This window comes from Falco naumanni, chromosome 4 (genome assembly GCF_017639655.2).
Source record: "Falco naumanni isolate bFalNau1 chromosome 4, bFalNau1.pat, whole genome shotgun sequence".
NCBI classification, from domain to species: domain Eukaryota; kingdom Metazoa; phylum Chordata; class Aves; order Falconiformes; family Falconidae; genus Falco; species Falco naumanni.
In genome coordinates, this window is record NC_054057.1 from 90,653,066 (window position 1) to 90,667,784 (window position 14,719).

Below are 14,719 nucleotides of genomic sequence, written 5' to 3' on the forward strand. Positions count from 1 at the left end.
TTGTATTTTTGTGAGGAAGCCCAGCAGGAACTACCATTCCTAGCTGCACAGCCTTGGGGAAAACTCAGACCCAGCCAGCTCTCTGCACCCAGACAACGTGAGCAGAGCTGCCACTGCCAAGGTGTCCGTGGAAAAGCAACTCTCACTGCTGGTCATGACTGGAGAGAAGTGCTCTGCAAATGCACCAGTGAATAACACTGTTATAAACGATAACAATTAAAACAATTTTATTTGGGGTTCAATCAATTTAGGTTGAGAAACAATAAGCAAAAACAGCGCTGGGTGCGCGGAGAACTCAATTGGTTCCACCGCACGCACACCTGAGTCCTAAAAGCAGCATCTTTTATGCCCGGATCTTGACCAATCCCTTCTCGCCGATGTTCGTCCTGCCCCTTCCCCACCGGGCCGTTGGGGTACGCCTTCTCCTCCTACTGGCTCTCCTTTGGCACGCTTTTCCAAATCTCAAGGTCCTTATCTCCTTCAGCGGGCCTTCCCTGGCGTAGTTTCACTTTCCTTATCTCCCTTGGCGTGCTCTTCCAGGCAGGGATTGCCTCAGGGGAAGGGGGAGCCATCACATTGTCTCAAAGGAGAACCACCACACTCACCACAACTGCGATACAGGTCCCAGATTTACACAGGGTACAATTACACTTACCACAGTATATTCTATTTTTGACATGAATCATGACTTCGTTTATCACAACACTGAGCAGGTATTAAAATATTCTATGAAAAAGAAAAATATAGTTTCGCAAATATTACTCATTTTCCTCAGCTGCTGGTTAATATACTGAATTTTGTCCTGCATGCAGTCTTCACTGCTACTTAAGGATAATGCACGTTCATAAATACATGAAAGAGTGCTTGCCCACTATCAGCCAACAACTGTAATAACTCTGAGATAATCCAGCAACTGAGTAAACCAAAACCCCGTCGTCATAACCCCCTCCCAAAGAGCGCGCAGGGGTATGGTCACAGCCAGAGTGGGGCTGCACCACTTGATAGAAGTATTTGCATTAATATTCCTTGAGTAGCTGACTACACTCCTGGGACATCAGAGGGAGTCAATGTACAGAGACCGTAGGTGTTTATGCAGTGTGCTAACTGTATTTGTATGTGTTCATTGCATTTAAGTGTATACGTAATAGTTTTATTTAATTCTATGAAAAATGTGCCAGGAGATTTTTCAGTTTGTATCCATCCTCACCAAATGTAAATAAAACCAACCTCATTATGAACCCTGCATAGAGCATTGCTTCCATTTATACTGAAAACCGATGCTGCCAAAATCGGTATTATCTTATTTCTGCCACAATAATCGTATGAAATTATGTTGCTTAACAAAGCAAGAAATAAACATAGAAGAAAAACAGCGTCCAGGACTCCTGGAGTTAGCAGTACAGCCTGTGCAGATCCCAATACACCACTGCACACAATTCCTACCATAAGCAATATGCAGTATACCACTTATTTTTATGAGAAATTTCTTACCAGTGTCAGGCAGTAGGATGCTGCTACTGGGAGCACGGAGGATGCAAGTGCATCTCATAGTGAGCTGCATTCTGCAAACAAGCTAGGGAATCTTATATTAATATAAACCAGGTACTTTTTATATTCTCCTTTCTAATACAAAGAATCACTTTTTATGCATTTGAACAGCTGAGCTCTGGAAAGGATGGGAGCGGGTGGCTGGGTCTCAACTGCCTTTTACCTGAGAAGTTGAAATAAGGACCACGAAGCAAGAAATCCTACAGCTCCAGTCACAAGAGCTTCTTTGCTCTGTCACTCAGGGGAAATCAATACCACTCTCAGCTGCAAAACGCAGCCCGTTGGCAGCAAATTGCTCATCTCCCCAGCTCCTTCCGAAACCCACACTGCTGCAGACCCTGAGCACTGGGCGGGAGCTGAACCACACAGAACAGACTCAAATGCACTAATAATCTACTAAGACAAGCAAAACCATAAAATATCAATTTTTCAGGCTATGGATATATGCTTACATGGGATGTCTCCCTCCTTCTGCACTTCTCAGGCTCTTATTCCCAGAGAATTCAAATACGTGGAAAAAGAGATGAGGAGTTCAGTACTACTTCTCTGGCAGTCATCTTGGGTTTTATTCTAAATAGCTCTTGCCATTCCTTAATGTGGAAGAAAGGAGAAGGGGAAAAAATAACAAAAAAACAGGTATAGTGAGGAGGTTTATGTCCCAGACTAAATAAACACGCAGGATTATAGACACTGCCTGAACAGAACAGGTTTCCTGCCTGGGGCAAGGGAGGAAAGGAAGGTGAAAAACCCCTTTGCTACAGCACATCCAGTGACAGACATGGAGCAGCTTTTAGGTGCAATCTGTTTTTTTCAGGCACCAGCACCTCTGGAGCACTGAGTCTGGCCCCACTGCTAATTTGCTGGGCACATAGATGGGACTAGCAAACTGCTGAGCCAGTTTTCCAGATTTACTGCAGAAATCCTACTTTTGAAAACTTCATCCCTGCTGTGGGCATAATCAAGGGATAATTAGGACTTAGAGAAGCCTACAACCTTTCTGCTCTTTCTCTGCTTTTCATGAAAGGAGACAATAAGCGCTTGCACAGCATGCCGAAATCCTTTCCTTTAGTTTTGTTATCACCTTGCTAACTACTTTGTGGTTTTCAAATCAGGCTACAGAAAAAGGCTCCCTTTCTACCTCCTCCCCACACCCTTCCCCTAGCACAGTAAAAGTCGGCAGCAGATTTCTAATGATGATCACTTTTTTAGTTTCTAACATGATTATCAGTAAATGGCTCTCAGTGACTATTTGAAAGCATTTTCAAAATTTGCTTTCAAATAACATTTATAAAGCCAATAAAATTCCTTTCAAAAAATCCAGGCAACCCTTTATGAAAACAAGTCGCTTCTGAAACAGCCTATTAACATCTTCACTTTTTGCCTTCACAGCTTCACAGCTCGTTTTTTGACCTCTCCCCCACCGCAGCCAAGAGGACCAAGCCCAGAAACCGGAGCCAACTGCTGTGGGAAGCAAGAGGACCTAAAACTTCAGCCCTGAACAGATTCATCGGATCAGCAGGGCATCACTGCTTCCCAGGCAATACACCTTTCCTCTCTGTTGGGCTTACTAGCTCCGCTGGGTGAGTGAACACACAAGCTAGTGATTAAAGAAGTGGTGTTGGGGTGCAGGGAGCAGCCAGGACCTGGGAGCCCCCGGACACCAAGCACCCAGCCCCGGGTGAGCGCAGAGGCATCCCGGAGCAAAGGCAGAGCTCTCACCCAAGCAGATTGCACCGCCTTACACCGGTCCTTTCCAGCAATCCTCTCAGCTATTCCAGGCCATTAGGATGGCTCACAAGGTGTTTAAACAGTTTGGCTGTGTCCTCTGGATAATTATAATGAGCTACAGCTACTACCCCCCCGCCCCCTCCAAAAAAACAAAGAAGTGGTTCTACTCATGCTCACTTCTCTGACTGCAGCACTCATCCTGTATCCTGGGAATACTTACAAGAAGTAGGGGACCTCTTACCAAAATGGGGAGGGGGGAAGATAAAAGCAGCCCATTGTCACTGTTCGCTCCCCTTTCCATGTGCCTGCCTCCCTGACATCTCCTGCAGCCTGGGAAAAACCACTCCAAGTCACAGCCGGGCGCCCCGCAGCAACACAGATGCCATTTATTACCAATTAATTCACTGTAAAGATCCTTTTGGGCTTGCAAATATGGAATGTAAAGTGACTGTAAGTGTGAATTATTAGCCTTTTATAACCTTTCTGTGTCACAAGTCGCTTCTCCAATGGCCGCTGCCACTGGCAGGTCAGCACACAGGGAGGGGAGGGTGAGCGTTCATTTTGCCCCTCGTGCTTTTCACTGCTCCTTGGTGGCAGGGCTGGATTTCAGCTCGGGTTTGCCCGAGATGGCTGCTCCATCTGCCAGCTCTGGGGACAGGATCGCCTCCTTCCCCTCGGCAGGGAGGCTCAGAGCCGGCCGGTGCCGACAGCCGCGGGGCTCAGCCCACCGCAGGCACCCGCTGCAGCATCTCCCCAGCCCGGAAGAAAGGCGCATCTTCCTCCCACCACAGCAATAAAACAAACTTTAAAAATCCTCCTGGGTGGGTGGTTATGCTGCAGGAATGGGGCTCCGGAGACACTAGAAACAGTGTGATCCCCCGAGGGGATGCGATTTCGTGAGAGCTTTGCTCCCACTCAGGCACTGCTGCTTTGGGAGGAAATTGTTTTTATGAAACAATCACTCAACTTACATTAAGAAACATATCAGCAGGCTCTGCTATTCCCAAGATGAATTGGACTTGAGCTTTTCCATGGCATGCCACCTGCTTTTAGCCAGGTGCCCAGAAAGGACAAGGAAACGTGGAAAACACCTCATAGAGCAGAACAGAAATAGGGAGCGACTCAGCTGGCCAGGACCAAGCAATGGCAGAAAGATCTTTCTGCACCGGCAGGAAACACCAAAGGACACGCAATGTCACAGGGCTGGTAAGCAGCACATCCTGTGCAGTGGTGTAATTCATTAGTTGTTGTTGTTATTATTAATATTAATCTTTGTCTACAGCTGTAGTCATGTCTACATTTGCTTCTAGAAAAATAAAATAACATTGTTGTTTGTATAATATAACATTATTATTTGTATTTTTCTGGAAGCAAATGCAGACATGACATACAGCAGTGGATAAAGATGGCATTGTACCCAGTACAGCACCATCCTTAATGGATTTGGCTGGCAGGGCACTGCAAAACAATTTATCAGCAATCCCTATCACCATCATCCTTGGCCAGCTATAATGACTATATTACTCTAGCATAAAGAACAATACCATAGATGCTTGATATATGAAGTACAAAATGTGTTTTCCTAAACATCTGCGAAGCAGGCAAGCAACAAATTAACTTGTTGTAATTAAGTCTGATAATGCGATGATTTGAGCATGACCTTCGTAAAAAGGGCAAAAAAAAAATCTACCATCACTCATTAACGTTAATAAAGCAGTTGAACCCTTTACTAACTAGATGTCCATCAACGGTACATTGCCAAATTGCTACACAGGTAGTCTTAATTAGCAACTAGCAGGGCAGGTCACACTACACATGGGCTATATAGCAAAGAGTTCAGTTTTAGGCATTAAGAACTGCATTAGAAGCAAGGCAAGAGCTTCACTGGCTTGTCACCCAAATCCAGATGGAAACAGCCAGGGTAACCCTCCACAAACACCCCAGGACAAATCCGGAGGAGATGAGGGAAGAGCTGCAGCTTGGAGAAATGGGGAGGAACTGTGGGAGGGGAACAGCGCGGGGTTTATGGAGGTGGCACCATCTGCCAAGTGACCAAGCACAGCCAACACCCACCCGGGGCAAGCAGCTGCTGAGGTCCAACAGAAACAGCCTGTGCAGGAATTCGTTACATTTGCCTTTTTTAAAAAACAGATGGGACATTGTCTGAGCATGACACAGCATTTTAACATGTCCAGAAATTATCTGGACCTCTCCTATCTGCTACCCGCTGCGAAAGGTGCTGTGGATTCAGCACAGACCCTCCAAGCTGGCAGGGGACTGGGACCCACGAGGGGCAAGCAGACAACCTAGCAGCCTGTCACACCTGTGGGAGCCACAAGACCACCCAAAAATGGTCCAAAACACCCAAAATTAGCCAGTGAGGCACCACCTCATCACAAAGCTGGGTCTTGATGCTCCTCCCTGCCCTCCTCTGCCAAGCCCTAGAACACTCCTTGTCACCATAGCAAGAAAAACAGGTGGTATTAAAAAAGCCATATCTGAAGTGCTGGATCACAGCTCAGCTCCCCAGCTTTGGTGCACCCAGGGCTGCTGGAGGATTCAGCACCAGAAGACTGAACTTTCCATTTGGCATGCAGAGCCCAGCCAGAAACCATGGACTGCAAAACATCAGGCACCAACAAGAGACATCACAGACAGGTTTAATTAGTAGCAATGTCCTCTCTACATTACTCAATTTTGCAGGACAAAGATGTGGCTTAAATCATGTTTTAATGGGTGAATAACTAAGGAGAACTACAGAGCTATTAAAAAACAATCTTAGCTGTGCCCGCTGCACCCCAGTGCCACAGAATTAGGATCCGCAGTGAGCACACCACGCTGGGGAAGCAAAAGTTGTATTGAGAAATAACAAAAAAAAGAGCACATTAAATCACGCCTGTGCTGTGGAGGGTTGCAGGGGGTTTGTAAAGCCCAGTTTCTTAAAAAGTAACTTTGGCTGATAGCGCGGATAGGTGGCTGATGCCCCCTTGATAGGAAAGTTCTCCCCTGTCAGGGTGATCTAATATTTGTCGCTTGCTATTCCTCTCATTTTCCCATGGCATTTCAGTGCAGGGCCATAGCTATAAACAATAACAGGGGGGTTATGGCCAAACTTCAGATTGCTCTCGCCTTCTCTACCGCTAACTTCCTTATTTTCTTACTGGAGAGAGAAGGAAATGAAGGTGGTGGCATTTACAACACAAACATAGCACTAAATTCACCTGAGAACGGCACCAGTTAAGACACCAGGCTGGAGTCACAAGTGCTTTAAAGTAAGAATGAGGCAAGAAGTCAGTTAAAAAAGTAGGAAAAAAAAAATTTTCTCAAAATAAAAAGAAAGGTTCTCTGGAAATCAAATAGGTTCACATCCTCACGTACAAAACAAAAAACACCTTTAAAAGGGTGCTTTGTAGTATAAAACACAAATACATCTAAATTATCTTTAGTTATTAAATTTATAAATATATTTTACTGCCCTAATGCAAACAATACCTTACCCTAGACGGCCCCTTCGAGGTCTAAGCAAGCTAAATCTTACCATCCTCTGTTTTAGAACGAAAACAAGCATCTGCTTTCTAATTTCCACAGCAGAAACATGACCAAGGCCATGAAACTCGCTGCCACCCGGGAAGCACCGGAGCAGCTCGAGCCCCCAGCTGCCTCCCTGAGGCCGAGCGCTGGCCCCTTCAGCACAAGGTCCCCACTCCCCCAGGGCGGGGGTGCACACGGGGTACAGACCCTTCTTTCTAATTTAAAAGCAAACCAGGCTTTGGCTGCTTTTCTGAATGCACTTTCCACCACCAAGGGTATGCCCAGCTCCTGTGCCATACCCTGATGGGAGGTAAGAAGCCTGCTTGCTTTTTTGCCTTGGAAAAAATAAAGAGAATACTGCAGACTTAAATATTTTTTTCAAGGCTGGGCTGTGCAGGTTTACCCACCCCAGTGCCTGGGGAGCTACCGGCAAGGGGGTCTGGGCACAGGCAGGCTCAGCAGCTGCACCTTGGTGGGAGGATGCTCGACTGCATCACTCGACATTTAACGATGCTACGTACGGCACTGCTGCCCGCAACCAGAACAGCCCTGCTGGAGCATGCGGCAGACTCCTCACTTCGCTGGCTTTCATTACAGCAAATTCCCAGTGACAGCCCAGACCCCCAAACCACCTCATCTCTGAAACAGCCAGAGGCTAAGAGGTAAAATACAAACATTGTCAGGACAGTTCAGTATTAGCAGTCTAACATCATTATAGAGCTAAGTGCTAGGGAAGAAATCCAATGAGCCGTCTGCAGAAAGAATAGGTATTACACACCCCTAACAGGCACAGCCAATAAATATATTTATCAGTTTAGAAATGTTAAATGAGTCTATGAGTCTGTTCCGTTTCATTTCTCTCTCAGAATATTTCTCTAGATAAATATAAGGAGGTTGAAAGCTTTTCATCTCTGCAGCTTGTTAAGAATCTAGATTTTTTTTAAAAAAAAAAAACAACTGAAAAATAAAAATCCAAGGGTCTCTGCAGGGTCTTTTTCTAAGGCGCGCTCACTGTAGGAAAATGCACACCCAGCCCTTTGCGATCCCTTGCTTTCAAGTTCATGGAACACCTGAATAAGCTTGCTTATTATTAAGAGTCAAAATAATTCATGAGCAGAGGGCTGTGGACGGACACCCTAGTACAGACAAACTATCTCCCCGTTCTTACCGAGACCTACCCTCAGGCACAGTCCCTATCCTGGCGAAGAAGTGCTCTTACTGTAACTCTGTGTTTATCTCCTCCAGATTCCCACCCGCCCTTGCTCTGCTGGGCTGGCCAGGGTTACCGCAGTGTCCCCAAGGCCAAGGCCACCAGCAGCACCAGCCGTTCCAGGTGCCAGGTATCCAACCACACCGCCACTTTGTGCCCCAGCGGCACTAACCCCTGCTTTGCTGCGGGGTGCTCAGGAAGGAAAGCAGCCGGTGTCTTACAGTGTGTGGGGGTTAGACGCTGCAGACATGGGAGCCCAGCTCCTCCGGCCCCACGAGGGAGCTGGGGAAGGGGAGGGATCACTGGGACAGGGCTGGAAGGCACGCAACCAAAACCCCTCGGCTGTGTCTATGGCATGCATGAGCTACACGCTCCTATAGAAAAGACGGGAAAACACCCCACATCCAGCACCACATGGACACCATCACATTGAAGCCTTTGCCTCACACCTCAGCTTTAAACCTCCTTTTGCAGAGCGTCAGCAGGAAGGCAGATGATGGGTTTAATGCTGGCAGAGGTGATACTTTCTATTTATTAAGGCTCAGGAGCAGGTTTGAACCATAATGGCTGTCATTCACAAAGCGATCTGCCTTCCAGACCTGGCAGGAGACAGCCGCCAGGGGGAAGGACAAGAGCTGACTCCTCAACCCCAAGCTTCTGCCAAACGCATCAGCTATTTATTGTGAAAGACGGTGAAAAAGGAATGCTTAAAAAAATAAATTGTGGTTCATTTTTTAACTACTTTAAAGCAGCCTGTCCCCAGAAAGAATTGCTTAAACACGGAGCATGTAAAAGTAATCATATTCATATCCACTTTGTCTTCAGGAAATGATTCCCAGGACGTTAGCCTTGTGTCGGGGATAGAAAACTCCCAGGACTCACAGCAAGCAGGTTCCCTCACCCCTTTAATTACACTTGCCTTCCTAAAACTGCAGTGTGAATGCTAGACATGGACTTGGTCCCACGTTGAACCGGTTTTGTAATCCCCAGCACCCCAGAGGTCATGCAGATTGTCTGGGGTGTCTTTTTATTCTCAGCCTTATAAATGATTGATTTAATTCATCCCTAATACAGCAGGGAAAACTCAAGTTTTGCTTGTATGATACTCATAAATGATGCATCAATGCAATTCATGATTCATTTCTACATGCTTTTTACATACCTATCCATCACTTCAAGCATCACCAGGCGCGGAAGCCGCACAGCCTCCCCAGGGGAGCCCCCAGGCACCTCCAAAGGTTGGGCAGCTGTAAATCAGGAGGACGCTTTGCCCTGAGAACTCTCTAGCTCGTGCAGAGCTGCACCGCAGTGCTCTGAGCGCAGGAGTGAAGCGAAGGTATGGTTTGCAAAGGAATCTGAGCGAGTCATACACCCCAGCAGCATTCCCAGGCTCACCCTCCCAAAGTTCACAGCCCAGGTGCTTAGACCCAGCTGCTCCGAAGCCATCATCCACCACTGCCAGCAGCCCATGGCATGCAAACCTCGCCAGGCCAGATGTTTGGAGCCGCTGTGCAACAGCTGGGATAGCTATCCAGTACATTATTTCACTTTTCACATTGGTAATGGATGAGGACTGTGTGTGTCTAATGATTTCGATCTGCACCAAGCTCTCCCCTCTCTTGTTACCTTCCTAGGGAATCAAAGGACAAGATTCACACGGTACAAGTCTGCGTTCCCACCTTGAACTCATTTGCTTCTGCAACCAGCTGCCATTTCATATGCAAAGCTAGACAAAACACCGCACTAAAGGAAAAAATTTGTAAATGCTAAATTGCAGTCACAAGTCAAAGGCTGCGAGAGAAAAGGGTCCTATGGTGAGGTATACATCCAAACCTCTTTCAGAAATGCATTCGTTTAAGCAAGTTAAACCACCTACAATTGTTAGCAAGTCAGACATGTTCTTGATGTTACTTTGGTGCCAGGGTTTTGAAAATTATCCCAGCTTAACCAAGATACTTTGGCAAAAATGTATAATAGAGAGCAGCAGAGCTTTTTGCCGGGGAGAGGGGAAGCCTGTGTCCCACCAGCATGCCCCAGCTATGGCTGGTGATGGATGTCACAGGCCAGACTGTGAACACATTACCCACCTCACTGGGAACCACTCACCAGAGTCTGCTTAGGCTGGTACCAAAGCCTGCAGCTTGGCACCACCATTAATGAGCTCTGCCCTGAACCGCTGCCATGGAGTGCCGGGGCCAGCCAGACCCCGCCGGTGCTGGACCACGAGCCGCTCCGGGAGGGGATGGATGCTTCCAGCTCTTCGCACCACAACCAGGACCCTGTATGCTCAGTGCTTTTTGAAACAGGGACCCAAATAATCCATTTTTGCAGAAAAGATAGCCCTACATAATTATCTGTCCTTTGCACTGCCAGGCAATGTATATTAAAATGTTTGCATCAAGAATACTGCAGTAAGTCTAGTTTTGATTTATTTTTTGCCTTCTGGAAAGCATAAAAACCAGAAGTGAATAGAATAACCAACAGAAGATAAAAATTCTCATCATCTTTCTTTTAAATTGAAGTTTACCTAAGTTACACAAATGCAGCATTTTAGCAGCACCTTTTACACTTCAAAGGGTTTCTATGTTTATATTAAAACCCTGATCAGTGGGATTTATTTTTTAACTAATTCCATTTGCAGGAACAAATCAGAGATATAGCAGTCTTCATTTTAGTGAGGTTTTTCTTTATAATATGTTTTCTGTTTGACAGGCAAAGGGAAAACATCGGTCACCAAGTCCTACAGTTCATTCTATCAAACTCAGAGCTCTGACTAAGCGTGGATTTGTAGCACGCTGTGCCCCACATCCAACCCTGAGAAACACAACTGCCAAAATTACTGAACATGCAACGTCCACCGTGCTTTGAATCGCAGCCAGCTGGTGCGGCAGTTCGGGCTTTAAAATTCACACGGAGTAACCAGAGTTCATATGTGATGCACTGACAGCGGCCGCGCCATCACAGCCCACAGCTGCGCAGGAACAGCGTTCAAAACCACCTGTGTCTTTCTCACAGAAGATCAACAGGAACATCCTAATCCTTAGAAAAATAAAGTAGCATTTCAAAAGGGATATTTGAAAAACTGCGCTCAACCATACTATAGCGTTCAGAGTTTATCCACCTGTGTCAGCGCAGAGGTGCCAGTTGGAAGATGGGGCAAACCCCTCCGGGTCTGCCAGTCCTCGCCAGACGCATGTTAGCGAAGCAGTGAAGATAAATTGGGACAGACTGTGCTCATGCTCACGCCCTGCGGCATGGGGAAGAAAGTGTGCCTCGCCTGGCTCGTGCACAGTGCTCCTGCTGCCGGGCCAGCGTCAAAAACGGCAGCGACACAGCAGTCAGCGTTCGTGCCGGCGTAGTCTGCACTGTACAGTTCTGCTGTAATTAAACATTTAAGAAAAAAAATGAAAGTTATATAGTTGCTTCTTGCTGATACTAAGCTTTCTTTGAATGGACACTTTTATTTTGACATAATGGTATAAACATGTCATAATTCTTATTTAAAAAAAAAAAAAAAAAAAAAAAAAAAAAGAGCAAAACCAACTTAAACCATAAACCAGAACTTCACAGCAGTAAGTCAACATAGCTCAGCTTAGTGCAATTAATCTTACTCCACTTGCCAAGGCTATAGTTAACGTTAAAATGACCTGCTAACTGCAAAAGGACCTGTTAACCCATTTTCTCAAGCAGGTTGCCAAAAATCTCTGAGGGAACGAAGTGCTGAAGTTCCGCCAGTATTAAGTCACCCCCATGCTCCTGTGGCACAACTGGGCTTCCCCCATTGCTGGATGACCCAAGAATAACTTGTGATGAAACACCAACATTTAATCGCTACCTTGGTCAGAATTTACCTCTTGGGAAAGCGTGTTTGGGCAGGATTTGCCCGCGGAAAGGTTGCACACGTGCAGAAGCCCTGCACAACGCTCCCCGGGCAGTGGGTCAGCACTCATTCCCTCAGCCATTGACAAATGTTTCCCTTGTCCTTGAGATTTTTCCATTAAATACACCCCTGTCTCTTGTAGAGAGCAAGCTTGACCTTTTCTATAGAATTAAGAGCCAATTTATTGCATATTTTAAATTCATAATGAGATCAAAAAGGATAATGCTAAGATGACCTGGAGATCAGCCCAAGACATGAGAGATAATTGTTTCCTTAATTGCGGTGCCTGAATTAAATTACTTTTGCACTCTGTGTACTCAGATGATATGTAAAATGGAGGTGTCGGCAGCCCATGGTCATTAATACCCGGCTGGCAGCTCCTGCAGGATTTGGGGAGTTAACCTCTTGGCTGTGCTCAGGCGATCGCATCCCTGCGCCTCCGCCCCTCGCCCGTTCGCCAGCACGGACCAGACCGCAGCCCCCCCTTCCCGCTCCCCACAGCGGCTCACCCGCGCCGTCACTTGTGCCAGAGCCACCAAATCCCAGCCAGGGACAGCTGCCTTTCACACTCCATTCCCAGTAATTAAATTTAACCCAGACTTTGCTCAGGTGAGGGAAAAAAACCCAAGCATACATATAGTGAGAGGTGTTCACAGAAGGACCAGAGGCTGCACACATCACCCACCTTTGCTTCTGAAAGAAAATTTTTTCTCTCATTTGAGAGCGATACCTGAAGTTGTTCATTTTCGCCTAGAAAATAAACACTTCTCTTAAAAACAGCCAACTGTTCTGTATCAGGAAAAATAAGCCACATTGCCTGTAGGGGAAGTTTTGTTCAATGATACAGATAGCTCCCAAAGAAACGGGTGCATTAGGGCTTATCTGGCACCCACAGGCACAGGGACAGGTGCTGACTTGCTGTAAAGCCAAAGATACCAGGCTTTACAAAAGTGGTTTACTTTACGAAGACTTGATAAATTATTGTCTAAGGTTTTAATGAGTGGAAAATCAATAGTTATAGGCTGGCTGGGTGCTTATAAATGATGCTAATAGGTAAGCAGGCATCCTGCTGGTGCCCTCACGTCCCTCCGTAGCACGTAGCACACTTGGTAATGTTTTTACAACACCTATGAACTATTTATTAAGCACTTGCACTTACATTTTGCAAGTCTACTGTTTTCCCAGTGAGAGTTTAATATACAACCAGGGAGTTATTCGCTAATCGAGCATAGACACGTCATGCCAGCTGAAACATCCTTTCCTGGAAAAGGGGGCTCCAGCCCCAGGGATTATAGTCACTGCTCTTCACTCCATCATTCAAAAGCTGCATCTTGATCTTTTGCAGATACCCTCTTTCCAAAATGCAATGGAAAAAATAGAATTATGACACAGAATTGCAAGCATAAGCCCACAGCTGACCATAATCATTTGTTTTGGAAATGCAGGTTAAAATTTCAAAAGGTACCAGGAGATTTTGACTTGAGACCCCTGCAGAGTCCCTGATTGCCAAGAGCAGACACAAAACCAACATGTTGCTGTTCATTAGACATGTTTGGAAAACGCTGAACAGTGTTAACAGCACACAAGGACAGACAGGTCTCACCACGGTGCTCCAAAACTGCAGTGAGTTGGAGTCACAGGCATTTTATGGTATTGTCACAGAAGCCTCCGGTTTCCTTTCCAACTCCAAGAGCGAGCACTGGAAGCATCACGATGCTCCCAAAAGCATTGCTGGGTTCATCCCACCATCCCAACTGCACCAAGTGATGCTTGAAGACACCATCACCAGCGAGAGCTTCAGTGATGGAGAGGGGCTTGTCGCAGGAGGAGAGTCAGAGATCACTCAGATCTGATTTAGTAGTTAGTTTATTGAGTCCTAATCAGTAAATTTAGGTATGTAAAATATTTAATAAGTATAGGTGGATTGGTGGTCAATACTCCACTATTTACTACACTTAAAGTTAGTATGGGATACAAAGATTATCACTTAAGGTGATATATCTTAAATGTTGCATGCATGCAAAAAATGTCACTTACTGACCTGGGTACCAGGTGCCAGGTACAGGATCTCTCAGTCTTGAGGGGTAACGTCCAGAGGTGTCCCTACCCAAGGGGAGATCGCTGCCGCGCAGCCAGCTGCTGTGGATGGAGAGCTCCACCGACCCTGGCGGCTGCAGACACTGAGAGCATGAAGTGGCTGATCCGCAAGTCAGATACTCTGCTGTGTTCGTGCAGTTCCAGGTGCTTATCAGCCCACTCTCCAGCCACAGTGGGGTTTGGGTTTTTCATGGAAAGCCTCAGGCAACAGGATTAACTTTGCTGAGCATTCGCCTGGACCACAGCTCAGGTGGTTCAAACAGGAGAAGTGCATCCATCACAGGGTTCCGGCTCCCAGCTTGCACGGAAGACAAGACAGATCAAAAATGCAACCAGGCAAATAGACACGGCTGCATGAAGTTGCATGTCCCACAGAGCTTCCCATGCTCCGTCCTGAGACAAAGCCACGTGGTGCTTCTCCCTTGCTTTGCTTGAAGGAAAAACTTCTGTTTTCCCAAACTGCACATTTTCAAAGATACCACCACATAATTTGTCCTGTTTCTTCCATAACATCACTATACTTGAAATAAAAAAAATAATTCATGAACCAACAAATTCCTACCAGAACTCCACCAGGTTCAGGCCCACACAGCAGGCAGATCAAGTACCCTGCTGCTTCTGCAGCGAGAGGCAGAGTCCCACCATGAACCCGGCACCGTAATTCTCCCCCAGCCTCACCTAAAGAGTTGGATGTCCCACTGCCGTTATCCCAGGGGTCTCTACGT

At 46.4% G+C, this 14,719-nt stretch overlaps 1 long non-coding RNA gene across 11 annotated transcripts in view; it reads right to left on the reverse strand.

The window, feature by feature from the left end:
* Positions 1-605: 605 nt before the first annotated feature.
* Positions 606-14,719, reverse strand: part of LOC121086898 — a 31,893-nt gene continuing 17,779 nt past the window's right edge. For 5 of the 11 annotated variants that reach the window (XR_005827473.1, XR_005827472.1, XR_005827475.1 and 2 more), the window contains 3 exons: positions 13,939-14,514; positions 9,180-11,395; positions 5,212-8,616 (listed from right to left, as the gene is read on the reverse strand). This is a non-coding gene — a long non-coding RNA (uncharacterized LOC121086898). Of the gene's footprint in view, positions 2,139-5,211; positions 8,617-9,179; positions 11,396-13,938; positions 14,515-14,719 lie in introns of those variants that run through there. The other 6 variants (XR_005827470.1, XR_005827478.1, XR_005827471.1 and 3 more) reach the window with 6 other exon arrangements.